Source organism: Papio anubis, chromosome 8 (assembly GCF_008728515.1).
Source record: "Papio anubis isolate 15944 chromosome 8, Panubis1.0, whole genome shotgun sequence".
Lineage (NCBI taxonomy): Eukaryota > Metazoa > Chordata > Mammalia > Primates > Cercopithecidae > Papio > Papio anubis.
In genome coordinates this window covers 121902307-121914475 of record NC_044983.1, presented here as the reverse complement: position 1 = coordinate 121914475, position 12169 = coordinate 121902307, and the positions used below count along the sequence as shown (strand labels likewise).

Below are 12169 nucleotides of genomic sequence, written 5' to 3'. Positions count from 1 at the left end.
GTGAGCTCTCATGGCTGGATTTGATAAAGATTCAGCTTGTTTCAAAATGTTTTGGCAAGAAGATGCTTCACAAGTGGTGCTGTGTGTTTCACACTAAAGCATATTGGGATACACACAAAATTAGCATGACTATCCCACCTTTCAAGAGGCTAAGAATGATTGGTGGGTTCAGGTGTCTTAAGAAAATTTTAATCATCATTATTAATAACTGCTATTATGGGCCGGGCACGGTGGCTCACGCCTGTAATCCCAGCACTTTGGGAGGCTGAGGTGGGTGGATCACGAGGTCAGGAGATCGAGACCATCCTGGCTAACACAGTGAAACCCCATCTCTACTAAAAATACAAAAAAAATATATATATATATATGTTAGCCGGGCATGGTGGCAGGCACCTGTAGTCCCAGCTACTCCGGAGGCTGAGCCAGGAAAATGTCGTGAACCCGGGAAGCAGAGCTTGCAGTGAGCTGAGATTGTACCACTGCACTCCAGCCTGGGTGACAGAGTGAGACTCTGTCTCAAAAAGAAATAAATAAATAAAAATAAATAAATAAACTGCTATTACGAAGTTAAGGATCAGCAATATAGTGGGGGCTCTGCTTGGCATCAAACATGTTATCTTGTTGAATCTACACAAAAACTATATGAAAAAGGGATTCCTATCCTCATTTATCAAATGAGAGCACTGAGGTTCAGAGTGGTAGGTGCCTGGAGTCATATAACTCATGAGTGACAGAGGCAGGATATAAATGCAGATCTAATGAACTCCAGAGTCTGTGTTCTGAACAACTACGTGATTGATACTATGTGTGGCTTCATTTCTTTTCAGCATGTTTTCATAGACTAACTCCTACACCTTTTGACTCTTGCACTTTTAATAATCTGTCTGTTGGAGTAATTTATACAGTTAACTTATAGCCAGTGTTGGAAAAAGGGTCAGAGAAAGAGGCCCCTTTGTTGCCAACCATGCCACTGAAGAAGCAAGTAAAAGATAACAGGTTGAGGAGTGAGGCACCTAGAATAGGTGGTAGGTGGCGGCAAGCAGCAAAATCGAGAAAAGTGATCTATTGAGATCCTTTTAATTGTACTTTATAAAAAACACAACCCCAAATAGCTTAAGACAAAAGGCCAATTGATTTGCTCAACTCATCAATCTATGGAAAGGCCAGAGGTGGACTGACCTCAGGAATCACTGGACCTAAGAACTAGGCAGAATTCCATTGAATACTGTCTCCATCTCTCAGCTCTCCTTCTTCATGCTTGCTGGTGTCCTGCTCTAAGGCTGGCTGTCTCCACATGGCAGGAAGCACTGCTACAAGCCCCTCACCCTTACAACTGCATGACCAAAGAGGAAAGATAATTTTCTTTCTTTCTGTCTTTTTTTTTTTGAGACAGAGTCTTGCTCTGTCTCCCAGGCTGGAGTGCAGTGGGGTGATCTCGGCTCACTGTAACCTCCGTCTCTTGGGTTCAAGCAATTCTCCTGCCTCAGCCTCCCGAGTAGTTGGAATTATAGGTGCCCACAACCATGCCCAGTTAATTTTTGCATATTTAGTAGAGACAGGGTTTCACCATGTTGGCCAGGCTGGCCTTGAACTCCTGACATCAGGTGATCCACCTGCCTTGGCCTCCCAAAGTGCTGGAATTACAGGCGTGAGCCACTGCACCCAGCCGATAACTTTCTTTCGTCAACTCTAGTGAGGAAAAAAATTATAGGGAAGGATTCTAATTGGCTGGGTTTGGATGAATCCATATAACCGAAGAAGTGAGGCCCTATAATTGGCCCTCTTAGGTCATATGTTCCTCCTATAACCAGGGAGACATGGTTTGTTACTGATATGTTTGGATATCTGTCCCCCTCCAAATCTCATGCTGAAAAGTGATGCCCAGTATTGGAGGTGGGACCTGGTGGGAGGGATTTGGATTATGGAGGGTGGACCCCTCATGAATGGCTTAGTGCCATCCCCTTGGTGAAGAGTGAATTCTCACTCTGTTAGTTTACATGAGATCTGATTGTTTAAAGGAGACTGACACCTCCTCCCTTGCTCCCTCTATGTGACACGCCTGCTCCCCCTTCACCTTTTGCCTTGACTGAAAGCTTCCTGAGGCCTCCCCAGAAGCCCAGCAGATAGAGCCATGCTTTCTGTAAAGCCTGCAGAACCATGAACCAATTAAACCTCTTTTCTTTATAAACTACCAAGTCTCTGGTATTTCTTTATAGCAACACAAAATGGACTAATACAGTTACTGTAAGACAGGAATGAATTGCACAGACTAGGATACTGAGGATATTGTGAGCTGGGCAGTAACTCCAGTCTGTGTTTTTCATATGTTCTTGTTATGAACAAATGGCAACAGATGATATTCAGAGGCAGACTCTAGGGTGACTAAAAAGAACAAATTTAGAGGAAGGAAACTGATACTCATTAAACATTCACATGTACTATATAATATCCTAAGTGCTACATACATAGCTGATTTAATCTTCACAACAGTACCATAAACTCAACATCGTATTATTCTTATGTTAAAAAATAAACCAAGGCTCATAGAAGTTAAATGATTTGCCCTAGATCAAAGTTATATATATGAAGTCAAGATTTGAATCTAGATTTTTATGGCTCTAACGCTACTCTCCATTACTGAGAGACTAAGGATAGAGAGACAATAGTCAATTATAGACATTTATATATAAAGCAGATACTTCTTCACAGAAATGAGGCAGGATCCTATTTATGCTATAGATCATCTGGTCAGATTAGAACCAAAATCTAGGCTGATCTATTGCTAAACAAAAGCTGTGTTTTTCACCAGGCAAACCCAAAGTGAGGGACATTCAACAAAACACTTCACTCATATTCTTCAAAACTGTAAAGGTCATCAGAAACAAGTAAAGACTGAGATTGTAAAGTCCATCTCAATGTAGACCAGAGGAGACTCAAGAGATGTGACAACTAGGTACAATGTGCTATCCTGGATTACTTCTTGGAACAGAAAAAGGACATTTGTGGGGGGAAAAAAATGGTAAAATTCAAAGAAAATCTAAAGTTCCATTAAAAACAGTGTACCACTGTTGGCTTCTTAGATTTGACAAACGTGCCACGGTAACGGAAGATATCAACAATAAAGGATATTGGGTGAGGAGTGTAAGAGTGCTCCATTATCTTTACAATTGTTTTGTTAAGTTAATCTTTAAAATTGTTCTGTAAATTTAATATTTAATTTAAAATTATCTCAAGATGTAAAGCTTATGAAAACTGCTTTCCCCCTTGAATAAGAGCATTATCTGTCACTGGGTCTGGGATGAGTCTGCACAGGTAGGGGCTTGCTACTGATGGGAGCAAAGAAGACTCTGGGGCTCCTGACACAGGGTGTCATGGGTTGAATATCTGTGCTAATCCCTATCCCAACTCATATGTTGAATTTTAGGCCCCCAGTGTGATGGTGTTTGGAGGTGGGACCTACGGGAAATAATTAGATTTAGATGATGTCATGAGAGTGGGGCCCCATGTTACGATTAAGGACCTTAAAGAGTTACCAGAGCTCTTTTTCTCTCGCCATTATGTGAGCACACAGCAAGAAGGCCACCATCAGCAAGCCAGTAAGAACGTTCTCACCAGAACCCAACAGTACTGGTACTCTGATCCTGGTATTTCCAGTATCCAGAACTGTGAGAAAAAAATGCATTGATTAAACACCCTATTTGTGGTACTTCGTTATTGCTGATTGAGACCCCGGGATGGACTGGGCGTGGTGGCTCACACTTGTAATCCCAGCTCTTTGGGAGGCCGAGGCGGGTGGATCATGAGATTGGGAGTTTGAGACCACCCTTGCCAACATAGTGAAACCCCGTGTCTACTAAAAAAATACAAAAATTAGCCGGATGTGGTGGTAGGCGCCTGTAATCCCAGCTACTCAGGAGGCTGAGGCAGGAAAATCGCTTGAACACAGGAGACGGAGGTTGCAGTGAGCTGAGATTGTGCCACTGCACTCCAGACTGGGTGATAGAGCTAGATACCATATCCAAAAAAAAAAAAAGATCCCGGGGTGACATACTTTGTTATGGGTGGCAAGCTAAAGAAACAAAACCCTAACATGAAATTAAAGGAAAGTGAGGCAGCTGGTTAATGGTAATGGTGAATTTTTGTTCTTATTTCAGATCCCACCCAGGCAAACTTCCTCTCTACAGATGCCCTGCTAACATGCTCTTATTTCAGACTATGACATCTCTAAAGCTAACTTACTCCTGTGCCACATTTGAATCAAGAATCTAGGATTATGCCTCAGTGTTTAAAGATATGTAGTCTTTGGAAAAGTTGTCCCGGTTCTCACTACGTGCTTCTTACCTCAACTTCTGGCCATGGTTTCTCTTAGTTCTCTTGGTTCGGAAACAGCACAGGCCACAGGGGGACTTGCTGATTCCTAGTGGTAGCCAGTCTCAAATGCACTGCTTAGATGACTTACTGAAAATGAAGAATGACCTCTCATTAAAGTCTTCATGGACGATAAAACTGCATAACCCATGAAGTATATTATGGACCCTCATTTCTGCCAAGGGTGTCAAATTTTTCACATATGTTTCTTAGGCAGCTATAGGAGTAGGTTAAAAGGAGAAACACAGGGTAGATGACTTAAGTCTGACTAATTGAGAGGAGAGGTGAAATTCTGAGGGGGTGCACAATTGATCCTTCTCTTTCCAGGGTAGAACAGAGGGTCTTGCATAAAGTGTATAAACTCACAGATTTCAGAGTGGGAAATAGGGTGACCAACAGTCTCAGTGGGCTCAGGACTGAAGAGTTTCCCAAGATGAGAGACTCTAAGAGCCAAATTGGAATAGTTCTAGTCAAACCAGGATAGTTGGTCACTCATATGAAAGGGATTTTTAAGTGATCTTCTGAGACATAGAGACTCCAAAATATATTCTCTTCTTGGGGTGGGTGGGGGGGTGTTGCATACAGTAAATATGTTTTCAGGAAGCAGCGGGGTGTAATTGACAGAGCTTGGGCAGGACAGTGAGAAGAAAGGAGGCTGGTCCAACGGACTCACAGTCAGAACACCTGTGTACAAATACTAGCCCTACCGTCAGAAGCTTAAGAACACCTGGATAAATAATGCCTGTTCTATTTTAGTTTCCTCATCTGCAAAATGGGGATATTACTAGTACTTCTCATAGGTTTGTCTTGAGGATTAACATTCAATAATGCAGGTAAAGTTCTTGGTATTCTGTTTGGCACATAGGAAATGCTAAATAAATAAATGTTAAATTTTATTATGTTGATGCAATCAGCAGTCTGAATTCTTATTCCTAGTACTGCCACTTACCAGCGATGTGGCCCCGGTAATTTTAGCCTTTTCATCTGTAAAGGGAGATAATGACACCTTACTGAGAGGTTAGGAGGTTTCAGTGAAAGCAAGCAAGTGCATAATAGACATGAGAGAAATGAAAGCTTCTCAGTTCCCGAGTGGCTGCGGGTTCACATTTTCTTCTCTCACATTTAACTCCACTAGTAGAGTAGAGAGACAACAGGCTTTACAGACTGGGCCTTAATCTTGGCCATGCCATTACTAGGGACTAAATTTAGTGACCTTTCCTTTTTTAAAAAGTCGGAGATTTTCTTGGAAGGCTCGGAATTGCTTCTGGAGGCAGTTATCCAAAAGGAGTTGTCAGTCATGTTTCGATAAATGAAATCATCATTGGAGGAAGCAAGCAATTGAGTTGATAGCTCATTCTATCGCCCACACGTTAGCGTTGTCCTTATTCTTCAGTGCTAGTTCCTTCCCAACTATATCTACTCACAATCATTACTAAACAATGTAGTACACTGAAGGTTGTTTTCAGCACACTGGAGTAGAGGTTATATAACACTACTCACCACAAACTCCTTCAGATTCCTCCGTGCTGTTTTGCTTCCTATCTTCTCTCTCCCACCCTTAGCCTTTCTTCGCCTCTTTCCCTCCTATCTTACCTTTGCTTCTTTTCATTTTTGACATTCCCCACCTCTCAACCTTTGCAGTAGAAATTACTATGTGTTCCACAAAGGTGGTTTTCTCTTTCTCTTGGGCACGTAGCTAGACTACATTTCCCAGATCCCTTTGCTGTTAGATGTAACCGTAGGGCTGAGTTTACCCAATGGAACATGGGTAGAAGTTACAAGGCCTGACCCATGAAAACTTCCCATGGACAATCTTCTCTCTCTCTTTCTCCCCCTGCTGGCTGGATATTGAAGCTCAAGCACTCTTGGTACTGAAGCCTCTACCAACCTGGCTGCCAGTATGACTGTGTGAGTCAGTCAAATCCAAACAGCAATCCTCGCCTCTACCCCTTGCTGTCAGACTCATCTTTTGGAGGCTTAGGCGGGTGAGAAATAAATGAGAAGTGAACTTCATATGAGTGAGAAATAAACTTTCATTTCATTAAGCCAATGATATTTCAAAGTTGATCTATGTTTTTATTTTATTTTATTTTGAGACGGAGTCTCACTCTGTCTTCAGACTGGAGCGCAGTGGCGCGATCTTGGCTCACTGCAACCTCCACCTCCCCGGTTCTAGCGATTCTCCTGCCTCAGCCTCTCGAGTAGCTGGGATTCCAGGCATGCGCCACCAAGCACGGCTAAGTTTTGTAGTTTTGTAGAGACGTGGTTTCTTCATGTTGGTCAGGCTGGTCTCAAACTCTTGACCTCAAGTGATCCGCCTGCCTCAGCCTCCAAAAGTGCTGGAATTACAGGCCTGAGCTACCGTGTCCGTGCCTTACAAAAAATAATATGGCTATGCCCTTGAGGACTCCTTTGCTGCCATTTCTGATTTTTTGGTCCTCCAAATCTCCTTCCTCTTAATGACGATGAACGGTGTAAATCTGCGGCGGCCATTTCCATATTTGCACACTCACAACCAATGTAGTACTCAGCAAAGAACCCTTAGTGATAAAGAACCATCACCCTTAAAAGGGGAAATAGGTTATTTTCTGTGATATACCATCCTTTTATTCAATAAGTAATCACACCAAGTGCCTACTGTGTGCTCTGCTCTTCTGTAGGCACTAGAGATAGAGCAATGAAAATAAGCTACTACCCTCAATAGCTTTTTTTGGGGGGTGGGGTCTTGTTCTGTTGCTCAGACTGGAGTGCAGTGACACCATCATGGATCACTGCAGCCTTGATCTCCTGGGTTCAAGCAATCCTCCTGCCTCAGCCTCTCAAGTAGCTGGGACTACAGGTGCACGTCACCATGCCCAACTAATCTTTTGTTCTTTGTACAGACAGGATCTCATTTTTTTGTCTAGGCTGGGTGGGCTTGAGGTGTCCTCAAACAATCCTCCCACCTTGGCCTCTCAAAGTGCTAGGATAACAGCTGTGAGCCACTGTGCCCAGCCCTGCCCTCCGTAGCTCTTGACATAATGCTAAACTAGACAGCTATTAATAAAACACAGTTTGGAAGTTATAAGATTTTATGGAAGCCAAAGGAGGGTTATCATCATTCAACTTGGATCTGAATCAGGGAGATCTTCCTAAGAAGGACCTAACTTAAATCTCAAAAAACAAATAAGATTCAGACGAGGGGAGGAGGAAGGGTGTTCCGGTATGAGAATTGTGAGTAAGAAGGTGGTGAGATAGCCTGCATCCTGGAATCTGCATTTTGAGTCAGACCAGTATGAAGAGTGTACGTGTGGGGGATGACTGTGGCAGGAGACGAAACTGGAGGGTGGATATCATGAAGGACATCAGGCTAAAGATTAATGTGCATCTGACACTATCTGTTCTTGTCACCTCATTAGTATACATTGTCACAATTTCCCAATCGCTACATCAGAAATAATTCCCTGTCCCCATATGTGGCTCTCCTGTGTGCTAAGCACAGTCCTGGAAAGGAAGACACTGCAATGTGATGACCGAGCTTCTCTACAATGCCTCTGAAATGTCACTGCCCTGGGTGCTCTTAGGGCTGGCCTCACTATACATGAATTTGTTGAGGAGCTTTCATGAAGGAAAAACCACGGGGCTTAGGACAGCTGGGTTTAGAACACTTAAAGTCTTCTACGTAGGCTAAAGGCTTTTTATCTTCAACCACAATATTGCCATTACTGTTGTTTCATTTTGTCCTTTTTACTTAAACAGCCCTTTACTGTTCCTTGTGGCTTTTATTTACATGACTTCATTTGATCTTCCCTACTGTCCTCTGTGACTTGTAGGATGGATTCTATCATCTCATCAAACAGGTAAAGGGCCTAAGTTCTAGTGTGTTGAGATAATTTGCCTCTCCTCATTTGTAAGTGGTTGATCCAGGGCCAGAATTGCAATGATAAATATTTTCTCGGCCTTGATCTCCTTAAGACCAAACATCACATCTTCTGATTGTCACCTTCCCAGTGCTTCATATAGGCACTTAACCTATACTTGCTGACTTAACTTGAAATAGTAACTAAGAATATGGGCTTTGAGGCCGGGTGTGGTGGCTCATGCCTGTAATCCCAGCACTTTGGGAGGCTGAGGTGGGTGGATCACCTGAGGTCAGGAGTTCGAGACCAGCCTGGTCAACATGGTGAAACCTTGTCTCTACTAAAAATACAAAAATTAGCCAGGCGTGGTGGTGCATGCCTGTAATCCCAGCTAGTCGGCAGGCTGGGGCAGGAGAATCAACCCAGGAGGTGGAGGTTTCAGTAAGCCGAGATCATGCCACTGCACTCCATCCTGGGCAATAGAGTAAGACTCTGTCTCAAACAACAACAACAACAACAACAACAACAAAAACCAAGAATATGGGCTTTGAAATCAAAGGAGACTTGGATTCAGCATCTGCTCTTTGTTTGTTTGTTTTGAGTTTGTAGGCATATTTTTTTTAACTTTTATTTTAGGTTCAGGGGTACATGTGCAGGTTTATTATATAGATAAATTTCATGTCAGAGGGGTTTGAGGTACAGATTATTTCATCTCCCGAGTACTAAGTAGAGTACCCAATAGGTAGTTTTTCAATCCTCACCCTCCTTGCACCCCCCACCCTCAAGTAGGCCCCGGTGTCTGTTGTTCCCTTCTTTGCGTCCATACATACTTGACTTTAGCTCTCACTCATAAGTGAGAACACAGCATCTGGTTCTTGATATACTTGGGCAAGTCATTTAACCTATCAGAGAAGCAGGTTTTTTATTTATAAATGCACTATTAATGCTTTCTGATACGGCTGTTGTGAGAATCAAACGAGATGATGTAAATGAGGCACTTAGCATAGCGCCTGGCATGTAGAATTGCTGAAATATGCTAAGGATTATTACTAACTTGATCACTGTTTCTTGTCAGTTATTTTTTATTATGCAAATATTAAATGTATTTAAAAGTAGGCTGAATAGCACAGTGACCCACTGCATAACTAAACACAAAGCTTCAAAAATTATCAGCTCATGGCCAATTTTGTTTCATCTCTATCCCCATCTTTTTTTATTCTTTCAATTATTATTATTATTATTATTTTGGAGACAGGATCTTGCTCTGTCACCCAGGCTAGAGTACAGCTGCACAATCATAGCCCACTGCAGCCTTGAACTCCCGGACTCAAGCAATCCTCCTGCCTCAGCCTCCTGGGTAGCTGGACTGCAGGTGTGCGCCACCATGCCCAACTAAGCTTCCTTATATATATATTTTTTGAGACAGAGTCTTGCTCTGTTGCCCAGGGTGGAGTGCAGTCACGCGATCTTGGTTCACTGCAACCTCTGCCTCCTGGGTTCCAGTGATTCTCCTGACTCAGCCTCCCGAGTAGTTGGGATTACAGGTGTGCACCACTACGCCTGGCTAATTTTTGTATTTTTAGTAGAGATGAGGTTTCACCATGTTGGCCAGGCTGGTCTCAAACTCCTGACCTCAAGTGATGTGCCTGCCTTGGCCTCCCAAAGTGCCGAGATTGTAAGGGTGAGCTACCACACCTGGCATGTACAAGAAGTCTTACAAAATGTTGGGAAGAATGGTGTGGTGGACACACCTAAATGTGACCTGCAGTGAGTTACCTCTTCTGTTCATTGTGGGCAGAAACTGTGTATCACTTCCAATCAATAGAGTGTGGTGACGGTGATGGAATGTCACGCCCTTGGTTTGGCTATGTTATATGAAAAAGACCGTCTCTCTTCTCTAAGGCTTAAGAAGCATTTTCCAGGGAACTTCTAAGTTAGCTGAAAAGCCAACGTTTGCTCTGAGGAGTATTGCTGTGCCATGATACTCTTCCAGCATTACCTGACTCTTCAATGGAGAAAGTCTAGTATTTTTGCAGTCTGCTGGATTTGACTGGTGGACCTGCACAAGAAGGTGCCAGGAGAGAGATAAGTTAACTCTATCTAATTTCATGTAAACGTCTAGTAAAAAGGAAAAGAAAAGAAAAGAAAAAAATCCTCCTTCATAGATTAGAGTGAGGATATGAGTCACACAGCAGGGAGACTTTCAACCTGAGAGGCTAGAGAGAACGCCCATGTACTGTCAGGTGACGTCGACTTGCACTCTCACCAACAGTAGAAATTAAGAGCTGGACTTCAGAGTTCAGAAAAGGAAGGTGTTCTGAAGTACCTGCTTTTCAAGATGTAATTTCCCCAAAGAAAAACTAAAAATCTTCTTGGGATACCAGGGAAACCGAGGCACATGCATGTGTGACATAGGCATGCACACATACACACACATACTGCCAGACATATACAGTCACAGAAGCTGCATTAAATAATCCAGGACTTTGCAGTCAGAAAATCTTTAATTTTTAGAATACATGTAATGAGGCTGGGCACGGTGGCTCATGCCTGTAATCCTAGCATTTTGGAAGGCTGAGGCAGGCGGATCACTTGAGGTCAGGAGTTCGACACTAGCCTGGCCAACATGGTGAAACCCTGTCTCTACTAAAAATACAAAAATTAGTTGGGTGTGGTGGTGCACACCTGTAATCCCAGCTATTCAGGAGACTGAGGCACGAGAATTGCTTGAACCTGGGAGGCGGAGGTTGCAGTGAGCCAAGATCCTGCCACTACACTCCAGCCTGTGCGACAGAGCAAGAATCAGTCGCAAAATAATAATAATAATAATAATAATAATAAATGTAATGTTTACCTTTTATCCTTTACAAGAGAGGATAGAACAACCACTATGAATTTATATTTGCTTGTCTCCCTAAAAGTCTGGAGGCACCCTGCTGAGGCCACACACCTATCAACACTTGGAGACGCTCATGTTCATGGCTCTCTCCAAGACCCCTCCAACCTCTGATGATGGCAAAAGTGCAGAAACGTATCAGTTCTGCTCAGGCATCTGTTGTCCATCACTTCTTGGCTCCCTCCAGTCTCCAGAAATACACAGACTGGGGAATACTTTGAGCTGCAGGAGACTTCTAGAACACCCAGGTTATTTCCATCATTTGAGAGAGGAGGGAACCGAACCCTAGAGGAGGGGAGCAATGTGGTCAAGGCCACAGAGCCACTCAGATGCAGAGATAAGACCAGCAGCCACAGCCTTGTCCTCTTCCCACCCCTCCCCTGTTGCCATTCCACATATGCTGGAGGAAAAAGGTGGGTGGACATTCAAGAAATGCGAGCTCATGCTAATGTTTGAATATTAAATTTTAATGTTGTAATTTTAGCCTGAAACAAAACAGTGTTAAAAAGGTACATATGCTGCAAAAAATTAAATAATGCATTTCTGGCCTCAATACACGTGACTGAATAATTTGACCCTGCGAATTTCTTCCTGGTAGCAGAGTTGGCCTGGGCAGGGTGGGCAGAGAAGCAGCAGGGCTTCCTGGGACCTCCTGTCTTTTAAACAAAAATTTTTAACTTTTAAAAATAGGGAACGCTTCACAAACTTGCGTATCATCCTTGCACAGGGGCCATGCTAATCTTCTCTGTGTTGTTCCAATTTTAGTGTATGTGCTGCCAGAGCGAGCACCTGCGGCCTCTCTTCTACTGGCATTTCTTCCTTTCCTGCAATTTCACTCCTTGCAACCTTCGGCTTCCACACAGTAGACCCCAGTTGTTTTGTGTTAAGGGCACCTTTCTGTCATCACAGCTGATGTTTCACGTGATCACCAGGTAACTCACTTTATTGGTTTGTTAGGGCTGCCGTAACAGTGGACTATTAACTGAATGGCTTAAACAACAAAAATTTATTTTCTCACAGTTCTGGAGGCTGGAGGTCCAAAATCAAGGCATCTGCAGCCTTGGCT

The 12169-nt window shown here is 43.2% G+C and overlaps 1 long non-coding RNA gene and 1 other non-coding gene across 2 annotated transcripts; both read right to left on the bottom strand.

Annotated features, from left to right (window-relative positions):
* Nucleotides 1–3988: 3988 nt before the first annotated feature.
* LOC103887111 lies at nt 3989–6522 on the bottom strand. Its single transcript, XR_002523668.1, has 3 exons — nt 5962–6522; nt 5318–5352; nt 3989–4458 (listed from the first exon to the last, which is right to left on the bottom strand). It is a non-coding gene; the product is annotated as an uncharacterized LOC103887111 (long non-coding RNA).
* A 5263-nt stretch (nt 6523–11785) lies between these two features.
* LOC116268808 lies at nt 11786–11892 on the bottom strand. The gene has a single exon (XR_004175958.1). It is a non-coding gene; the product is annotated as a U6 spliceosomal RNA (small nuclear RNA).
* Between the last annotated feature and the right edge of the window lie 277 nt (nt 11893–12169).